Here is a 10,930-nt window from a genome sequence, read left to right on the forward strand (position 1 = left end):
CTTTTAGATCAACGATAATATGATGTGCATGCTCTTTATGCATGAGCCGACGATGGCCTATACTTTTAGCGCCCCCCACTAGTACCTGTGGAGGAAGCCGACTATATTATTGCAGGTTCACAACACTTGAGGCAACCTAGCGGTTCTACTCTTGGTCATGAGTTGTGTCCCATATTGCACCCAAGGTCGAGGAATAATTGCTATGGTTTTGAAAGATCGGAAGGCTTCTCTAGAAAATGAAACATACACTTCTCCCCCTTTCAAGGAGAAAAGTGGTTCATATATTTATGTTTGTCTGAGATAGAAGGAGATAATAATAGTCCTATAAAAACATGGGTTTTGGAAAGGAACATAAACATTCGATACAAACCAAGACTCAATAATCCAATTTGTTGTATGGGACCAAAAATCACTGCTAAAACACATGCAAGGGAGAGATAAGTATTGTGACAATACAAGATACCGTGGGAACTCATGTGAAAGCACAACAAGTGATATAAGGTAAGTTTGTATTATCTATTAGTAAGTCTTATTCTATTGTCTTCCTCCTCTGGTACTTGATTATCATGGACACCAACCTTGTCTTCTTTTAGATCAACGATAATATGATGTGCATCCTCTTTATGCATGAGTCGACGATGGCCTATACTTTTAGCACCCCCCACTAGTACTTGTGGAGACAGCCTTATTACATATTCTCCTCCTAGACAATTAGGTGACAACCTACATGTTTGTCATCCTCAACTGAACTACAAGGACAAGGGATACACCCTCGACATTCGCCATGCCCAGAATGTCGAGGCATCTCTCATTGGCATCCTCCTTGCACAGGAGATAAAGGCTTCATTTTTCATCGTGCACCCAGTTTTGCGCTAGAATATTTTATGCCCTTAATAGATCATGGAAACAACAACTATATTTGTCCTGACTAACAACATTGGATGTTTACCTAATGACTTGAGACCGACTATATTATAGCAGCTTCACAATACTTGAGTCAAGCTAGTGGTTCTACTCCTCGTCGTGAGTTGTGTTTCATGTCTCACCCAGGGTCAACAATTGCTATGTTTTTGAAAAATCGAAAGGCTTCTCTGGAAAATAGAACCTACACTTTTCCCCCTTTCTAAGAGAAAAATGGGTCATATACTTATGTATGTCCCAAAGAGAAGGACATAATAACACGAAAAATATTCCCTTTGGAAAGGCACGCCAACAGTTGACACAAACCAAGACCCAATAATCGGTTTCATTGTACGGAACCAAAAATCAACATTTAACACAAGCAAGTGAGAGATAAGTATGGTGACAAAACAAGAAACCGGGGGAAGTCATGTGGAAGCGCAAGAAGTGATATATATATATATATATGTGTGTGTGTGTGTGTGTGTGTGTGTGTGTGTGTGTGTGTGTGTGTGTGTGTGTGTGTGTGTGTGTGTGTGGTAAGTTTGTATTATTTGTTAGAGCACCTAATTGTAAGTCTTATTCCATAGTTGTCCTCCTTTGGCACTTGCTTGCTTTTGGAAAGGAACGTAATTGTAAGTATCAATTGAAAACGCTCATTCAGTGAAAACTTGAAAACTATCCTCACGGGCCATCGGATTGCCAATGTATGGTACATATGAGAGGTGGGAATCCTACCAGCCACTTAACTACAGTTTTCCCGATAACCCCCTACTTTTTCTCCAGTCGTGGCGATTCAACGGCGACTACTGCGGTGCCGTTCACAGTGGCGACTCGAAGGCCATGGCAGCTCCCCGACGCGATGGCATCTCGGCACTGACCACATGCACTGGCGGCGCGGCGCTCGCCCCATGCAAAGACAATACAAGAAACCGAGGGAACTCATTTGGAAGCACAAGAAGGTACATATGGTAAGTTTGTATTATCTGTTAGACCACATAATTGTATGTCTTATTCTATCATTGTCCTCGTCTGGTACTTGTTTATCATTGACATCATCCTTCTGTTGATTCAGATCAATGATTGTACCTTCTTCATCCTCTTCATGCATGAGTAAATGATGGCCCATATTTTTGGCATCCTATCTGGTACTTGCAGAGCAAGGATCATATTGATCATCTCCTCGTCATGGACTACTACGCGATGATGACAAGCTCGACATCATAAACCAAACTACCAGCTCAAGGGTTACATCCTTGACATCCTCTTCAAGCCCCTGAATGTAAATGCATCTTTCATTGGCATCCTCCTTGTGCAAGAGATCAAGCTTCATTTCCCATTGTCCTCCCAATTTTGCACTGGAATATTTCAACACTTCATAGATCATGGAAATAACAATGGTATTTCTCCCGACCAACAACATTTGATGTTTATAAAATGACTTGAGACTAACAATATTGTTGCAGGTTCTCAACACTTGAGGCCACATAGCTGTTGCGCCTGGTCGTGTGTGGTATCCCATGTGGCCCCCAAGGTATGGGAACAATCGCTATATATGGTTTTGACAAACAGAAGTCTTCTCTAGAAACCTAACATACACTTTGTCCCCTTTCTAGGAGAAATATGGTTCATATATTTATGCATGTCCTGGACAGAAGGACACAATAATAGTAATTGACAAATATTGTTTTTGGAAAGGCACGTCAACAGTTGATACAAACCAAGGCCCAATAATCGGTTTCGTTGTACGGGACCAAAACTCACAAGTACAGATGCAAGCGAGAGATAAGTATTGAGAAAATACAAGAAACCGGGGGAAGTGATGTGGAAGCACATGAAGTGATATCTGGTAAGTGTGTATTATCTGTTAGTCCACATACATGTAAGTCTTATTCTATTATGTCCTCATGTGGTACTTGCTTGTCATGGATATCATCCTTCTCGTCTTTCAGATCTTTTTTCATCCTCATCATGCAAGAGTAGATGATGGCATATATTTTTGGCTTCCCCCTCTTGTACTAGCAAAGAAAGGCTCATATTCACCATATCTTCCTCCTCGACTACTAGGTGACAACTTACATGCTTGACATCATCAACTAAACTACAAGGTCAAGGCGTCTTTCATTGGCATCCTCTTTGCACAGTAGATCAAGGCTTCATTTCCCATCATCCTCCCGGTTTTGCATCGGATTTTTTATATTTCAGGCCCTTAATAGATCATGAAAACAACAATCATAGTTTTCTTGACAAACAACAATCAATGTTTAGCAAATTACTTGAGATCGACCATATTATTACAGGTCCACAACATTTGAGGCCACCTAGCGGTTCTACTCCTGGTCATGTGTGTTGTCCAATGTAGCACCCAATTTTCGGGAACAATCGCTATGGTTAAAGATCGAAAGGCTTCTTTGTAAAGTGTAGCATACATTTTTTTTTCTTTGTAGGATAGAATGGTTCATATATTTATAGATGTTCCGCACAGAAGGACATAATAATAGTCCTTGAAAAATATGGTTTATGGAAAGGCACGTTGATAGTTGATACAAACAAAGACTCATTAATCGGTTAGGGTTGTACCAGACCGAAAACCACTGGTAAATATATGCACCGGAGAGATAAGTATTATGAAAATACAAGAAACTAAGAGAACTCATGGGGAAGCACAAGAAGTGATATATGGTAAATTTGTATTATATATTAGCCCACACATACATGTATGTCTTATTCTATCGTTGTCCTTCTTTGGTAATTTCTTATCATGGCCATCATCCTTCTCTTCTTTTAGACCAAAGATCGTATACATGTTTATCCTATTCATGCACGAGTAGACGATGGACTATATTTTTGGAGTACTCCTCTTGTGCTAGTATAGAAAGGCTCATACTGTCCATTACCTCCTCCTGGATTACTAGGTGATGACTTACATGCTCCGCAAGCTCAACTGAACAACCATGTCAAGTGTTACATCCACAACATCCTCCTCATGCCGCAGAATGTCAAGGTACCTTTCATTGGCATCCTACTTGCATAGGACATCAAGGCTTCATTTCCCATCATCCTAACAATTTTGCACTAGAATATTTCAGGCCATTAATAGATCTTGAAATCAGTTTGTTGTACCGGACTAAAAATCGCTGGTAAACACATGCAAGGGAGAGTTAAGTATTGAGAAAACATACATGGAAGCCTTATTCCCTCGTTGTCCTCCGTTGGTACTTGCTTATCATGGACATCATCCTCCACTTCTTTCAGATCAATGACATATCATGTACATCTCATCATGCACCAGTAGATGATGGCCTATATTTTCGTTGGCCCCACTGGTATTAGCAGAGTAAGGCTCATATTGTCCATATCATCCTCCTAGACTACTAGGCCATGACTTACATGCTTAGAATCCTCTGCCTCGACTACCAGGTCAAAGGTTATTTCCTCGACATCTTTCTCACGCCTGAGAATATCAAGGCTTATTACATTGGCATCCTCCTTGCACAAGAGATCAAGTCTTCATTTCCCATCGTCCTCCAAATTTTGCACCAGAATATTTCAGGCACTTAACGGATTATGGAACAATAATGGTATTTCTCCATACTAGCAACATTGGATGTTTAGTGAATGGCTTGAGACCTTCCATGTTATTGCAGATTCACAACACTTGAGGCCACCTAGCAATTATACTCCTAGTCATGTATGTCATCCTATGTTGCACCCAAGGCCCAGGAGAATCTAATCGTTATTGTTTTGAAATATCGGAAGGCTTCTCTAGCTCTATCTTCACATATTACTCTCGATAAAAAATGGGCCCGGTAGCATGCCTGCCATTTAAAGAAATCATAGCCTTGTCCCAAGAAACATTCTGATTGATTTCTCTTAGATTGGTGTATTCAAAATTATACAAAGCAAATACGAGGACATGGATATTTGTTTCTATTTCTATTTGGACCAATTACTCCCAATATCCACAGAACGTAATTCCTGATGTGTACAATGATGCATCTAATAGCATGTTTTTCAACACTGCTACTCCCTTCGTCCCATAGTAGTAATCGCTCAAATGGATGTATCTAACACTGAAATACATCTACATATATCCATTTTAGTGACAACTAATATGGGATGAACAGAGTATGTTCCAAGCCGCATTGCTTCATGTATCTTTAAAATTGGTAATTACTGAGACTATTATGTATCTAGTAAACTATACTATGTAGGTTAGATATGGTGATTACTGAGACTATTATGTATCTAATAAATTACTTCTCGCATCTTTTTGCCATGAAAGTTCAGCACACAGATCCTGAGATTCTGCAGAAAGTTCAACGCAAAGTTACAGATCAAATGAATGTTTTTCTGCTGGCCCCTTTTACAAATGAAGATGTCAAGAAGCAGTTGGTTGTATTGGTGATTTGAAGGCGCCAGGGCCAGATGGATTACAGGCTCTATTTTTTAAAAAGTATGGGCACATTATTTGGTCTTAAATTATGCAAGAGGCTCTATTTGCTATCAACTCAAGGCAAATACCGACTGAGTGGAATGATACTACTATTGTTATGATCCCAAAAACCGAATCACCAGAGATAGTCACTCAATTTCGGCCAATAAGTCTTTGCAATGTTGTTTATAAAATCATATCTAAGATGTTGTCAGGCCGCCTAAAGAGCATTTTGCCAGAGATTATTTCACCAACTCAAAGTGCATTCATTACATGCAGGATGATAACTGGTAACATTTTGATTGCATATGAATGTGTCCACAAGATAAAGAATAAGAGAGCTGGTCAGACCAGACTTTGTGTCATTAAACTAGATATGCATAATGCCTATGGTAGGGTGGAATGGTCCTTCCTGCGTGACATGATGATCACCCTAGGCTTCCATGAACATTGGGTGGAGTTGATGATGGCATGTGTAAGCTCTGTCAGATATAAACTAAGGTTTAACTCTCAAGAAACCGATACATTTGTACCCACCAGAGGTATCCAACAGGGGGATCCACTCTCTCCCTATTTATTCCTTCTTTGTGCGAAAGGACTTTCTAGTCTATTGCAGTTTGAAGAACAAGTTGGTGGCATAGAGAGAATCAAAGTATGTAGAAATGCATCATCAGTATCACACGTCTTATTCACTGGCGACTCTTTGGTTCTTATGAAAGCAGATGTTTTAAATGCAGCTTCCTTACGGCGTGTTCTAGAGACCTATGATACGTCTCCAACGTATCTATAATTTTAATTCTTGGACGTTTTACAATCATTTTATATCATTTTTTGGTACTAACCTATTGACATAGTGCCCAGTGCCAGTTGTTGTTTTCTGCTTGATTTTTACATCGCAGGAAATCAAAACGAAACAGAGTCCAAACGCAGCAAAACTTTTTGGGGAATTTTTATGGACCAAAAGACACCCAATGGGCCGGAGAAGCACCTGGGGGGTGCCCCGAGGGGGGCAAAACCCACCAGGGCGCGCCTGGGCCCCCAGTGCGCCCAGGTGGTTGTACACACCTCAACGGTCTCCCGCACTGCCTCTTTGCTCTATAAATACCCCAATATTTCAACCCTTAATAAAACATGGAAACAACCACAGTATTTCAACTGATCAACGACATTTGAGGTCTAGCGAATGACTTAAGACCGACTATATTATTGCAGGTTCACAACACTTGAGGCCACCTAGTGGTTCTACTCCTGGTCATAAATGTGTCCCATATTGCACCCAAGGTCCAGGAACAAGCGCTATGGTTTTGAAAGATCGGAAGGCTTCTCTGGAAAATGAAACATACGCTCCTCCCACTTTATAGGAGAAAAGTGGTTCATATATTTATGTATGTCTCGGATAGAACGACATAATAATAGTCATATAGAAAACGTGGGTTTTGGAACGGATCTCAACAGTCGATACAAACCAAGACTCAATAATCGGTTTTGTTGTATGGGACCAAAATCACTGTTGAACACATGGAAGGGAGAGATAAGTATTGTGAAAATACAAGATACTGGGGGAACTCTCATGTGAAATCACATGAAGTGATATAAGGTAAGTTTGTATTATGTGTTAGTAAGTCTTATTCTATTGTCTTCCTCCTCTTGTGCCTACTTATCATGGACATTAACCTTATATTCTTTCAGATCAATGATAATATGATGTTCATCCTCTTTCTGCGCGAGTAGACGATGGCCTATACTTTTAGCGTCCTACACTAGTACTTGTGGAGAAAGCCCTAGTACATATCCTCCTCCTAGACTACTAGGTGACAATTTACATGTTCGTCATCCTCAACTGAACTACAAGGTCAAGGGGTACATCCTTGACATCCTCCTCATGCCCGGAATTTCAAGGCATCTCCCATTGGCATCATCCTTGCGCGAGAGATAAAGGCTTCATTTCCGATCATGCTCCTAGTTTTGTGCTAGAATATTTTATGCCCTTAATAGATCATAGAAACAACAACTGTATTTTTCCTGACCAAGAACATTGGATGTTTAGCGAATGACTTGAGATCGACTATATTATAGCAGCTTCACAACACTTTAGTCCCGCTAGTGGTTCTACTCCTTGTCGAGAGTTGTGTTTCATGTCTCACCCAGGGTCAACAATTGCTCTGGTTTTGAAAGATCAGAAGGCTTCTCTAGAAAGTAGAACATACACTTTTCCCCCTTTCTAGGAGGAAAATGGGCCATATACTTATGTATGTCCTGGAGAGAAGGACATAATAACAGTCCTCGAAAAACATTCCCTTTGGAAAGGCACACCAACAGTTGACACAAACCAAGAGCCAATAATCCACTACACCACAACACTTATGTAAGGAAAGAAGAATTGTTGGGAGAAGGCTCTTTAAAGGGTAGGCAAACTATCGGGATAGTGGTTCTCCCAGCAGATAGAAGCACCACAAGAACGGATGTCGGGGACCAAAAAACACCATTAAACACAAGCAAGTGAGAGATAAGTATGGTGACAAAACAAGAAACCGAGGGAAGTCATGTGGAAGCACAAGAAGTGATATATATATATATATATATATATATATATATATATATATATATATATATATATATATATATATGGTACGTTTGTATTATTTATTAGAGCACATAATTGTAAGTCTTATTCTATAGTTATCCTCCTTCGGCACTTGCTTGCTTTTGGGAAGGCACATAATTGTAAGTATCCATTGAAAACGCTCATTTAGTGAAAACTTGAAAACTATCCTCATGGGCCATCGGATTGCCAATGTATGGTACAGATCAGAGGTGGGAATCCTACCGGCTACTTAACTACAGTTTTCCCGATAACCCCCTACTTTTTCTCCAGTCATGGCTATTCAATGGCGACTGACTGCAGCGCCGTTCACAGTGGAGACTCGAAGGCCGCGGCAGCGCCCCGATGCGATGGCATCTTGGCACTGACCACATGAACTGGCGGCGCGGCGCTCGCCCCACGTAACTACAATACAGGAAACCAAGAGAACTCATTTGGAAGCACAAGAAGGTACATATGGTAAGTTTGTATTATCTGTTAGACCACATAATTGTATGTCTTATTCTATCATTGTCCTCGTCTGGTACTTGCTTATCATCGACATTATCCTTCTGTTGTTTCAGATCAATGATCATACCTTCTTCATCCTCTTCATGCATGAGTAAATGATGGCCCATATTTTTGGCATCCTATTCTGGTACTTGCAGAGTAAGGATCATATTGTTCATCTCCTCGTCATAGACTACTACGCGATGATGACATGATCGACATCATCAACCAAACTACCAACTCAAGGGTTACATCCTTGACATCCTCCTCAAGCCCCCGAATGTAAATGCATCTTTCATTGGCATCCTCCTTGCGCAAGAGATCAAGCTTCATTTCCCATCGTCCTCCCAATTTTGCACTGGAATATTTCAACACTTCATAGATCATGGAAATAACAATGGTATTTCTCCCGACCAACAACATTTGATGTTTATAAAATGACTTGAGACTAACAATATTGTTGCAGGTTCTCAACACTTGAGGCCACCTAGCTGATGCGCCTAGTCGTGTGTGGTATCCCATGTCGCCCCAAGGTATGGGAACAATCTCTATATATGGTTTTGACAAACAGAAGTCTTCTCTAGAAAATGTAACATACACTTTGTCCCCTTTCTAGGAGCAATATGGTTCATACATTTATGCATGTCCTGGACAGAAGTACACAATAATAGTAATTGACAAATATTGTTTTTGGAAAGGCACGTCAGCAGTTGATACAAACCAAGACCCAATAATCGGTTTCGTTGTACGGGACGAAAACTCACAAGTACAGATACAAGTGAGAGATAAGTATTGAGAAAATACAAGAAACCGGGGGAAGTGATGTGGAAGCACAGGAAGTGATATCTGGTAAGTGTGTATTATCTATTAGTCCACATACATGTAAGTCTTATTCTATTGTTGTCCTCATGTGGTACTTGCTTATCATGGATATCATCCTTCTTGTCTTTCAGATGGTTGTTCATCCTCATCATGCACGACTAGATGATGGCATATATTTTTGGCTTCCCCCTCATGTACTAGCAAAGCAAGGCTCATATTCACCATATCTTCCTCCTCGTCTACTAGGTGACAACTTACATGCTTGACATCATCAACTGAACTACCAGGTCAAGCCGTCTTTCATCGGCATCCTCTTTGCACAGGAGATCAAGGCTTCATTTCCCATCATCCTCCCGGTTTTGCATCTGATTTTTTTTATATATCAGGCCCTTAATAGATCATGAAAACAACAATGGTAGTTTTCTTGACAAACAACCATCAATGTTTAGCGAATTACTTGAGATCGACTATATTATTACGGGTCCACAACATTTGAGGCCACCTAGCGGTTCTACTCCTGGTCATGTGTGTTGTCCAATGTAGCACCCAATTTCCAGGAACAATCGCTATGGTTAAAGATCGAAAGGCTTCTCTATAAAGTGTAACATACATTTGTTTCTTCTTTGCAGGATAGAATGGTTCATATATTTATATATGTTTCGGACAGAAGGACATAATAATAGTCCTTAAAAAATATGGTTTATGGAAAGGCACGTCGATAGTTGATACAAACAAAGACTCATCAATTGGTTAGGGTTGTACCAGACCGAAAACCACCGGTAAATATATGCAATGGAGAGATAAGTATTATGAAAATACAAGAAACTAGGAGAACTCATGGGGAAGCACAAGAAGTGATATATGGTAAATTTGTATTCTATATTAGCCCCCACATACATGTATGTCTTATTCTATCGTTGTCCTTCTCTGGTAATTTGTTATCATGGACATCATCCTTCTCTTCTTTTAGACCAAAGATTGTATACCTATTTATCCTCTACATGCATGAGTAGACCATGGACTATATTTTGGAGTACTCCTCTTGTACTAGTAGAGCAAGGCTCATACTATCCATTAACTCCTCCTGGATTACTAGGTGATGACTTACATGCTCCGCAACCTCAACTGAACTACCATGTCAAGTGTTACATCCACAACATCCTCCTCATGCCCCAGAATGTCAAGGTACCTTTCATTGGCATCCTACTTGCATCGGATATCAAGGCTTCATTTCCCATCATCCTAACAACTTTGCACTAGAATATTTCAGGCCATTAATAGATCTTGAAAACAACAACAGTGTTTATCCTTACCAACAAAATTGGATGTTTAGTGAATGAGTTGACACTGACCATATTATTGCACATTCACAAAACATGAGGCCACCTGGCAGTTCTACTCCTGGTCGTGTGTAGAGTCTCATGTCACAACCATGGTCTGGGAACAATCGCTATGGTCTTAAAATATCGGAAGGCTTCTCTGGAAAATGCAACATACACTTTTATCCCCTTTCTAGGAGAAATATGGTTCAAATATTAATGTATGTCCCGGACAGAAGCACATAATAAGTGTCCTTGAAAAATATGGTTTTCGAAAGGCACATCAATAGTTGATAGAAACAAAGAGTCATTAATCAGTTTGTTGTACCAGACTAAAAATCGCTGGTAAGCACATGCAAGGGA

General features: G+C 40.2%; 1 pseudogene; it reads left to right on the forward strand.

The window, feature by feature from the left end:
- The first annotated feature begins 4,281 nt into the window (after positions 1-4,281).
- On the forward strand, positions 4,282-10,588 carry LOC119361342 (annotated as a pseudogene).
- Positions 10,589-10,930: the final 342 nt, after the last annotated feature.

This window comes from Triticum dicoccoides, chromosome 2B (assembly GCF_002162155.2).
Source record: "Triticum dicoccoides isolate Atlit2015 ecotype Zavitan chromosome 2B, WEW_v2.0, whole genome shotgun sequence".
Classification (NCBI taxonomy): Eukaryota; Viridiplantae; Streptophyta; class Magnoliopsida; order Poales; family Poaceae; genus Triticum; species Triticum dicoccoides.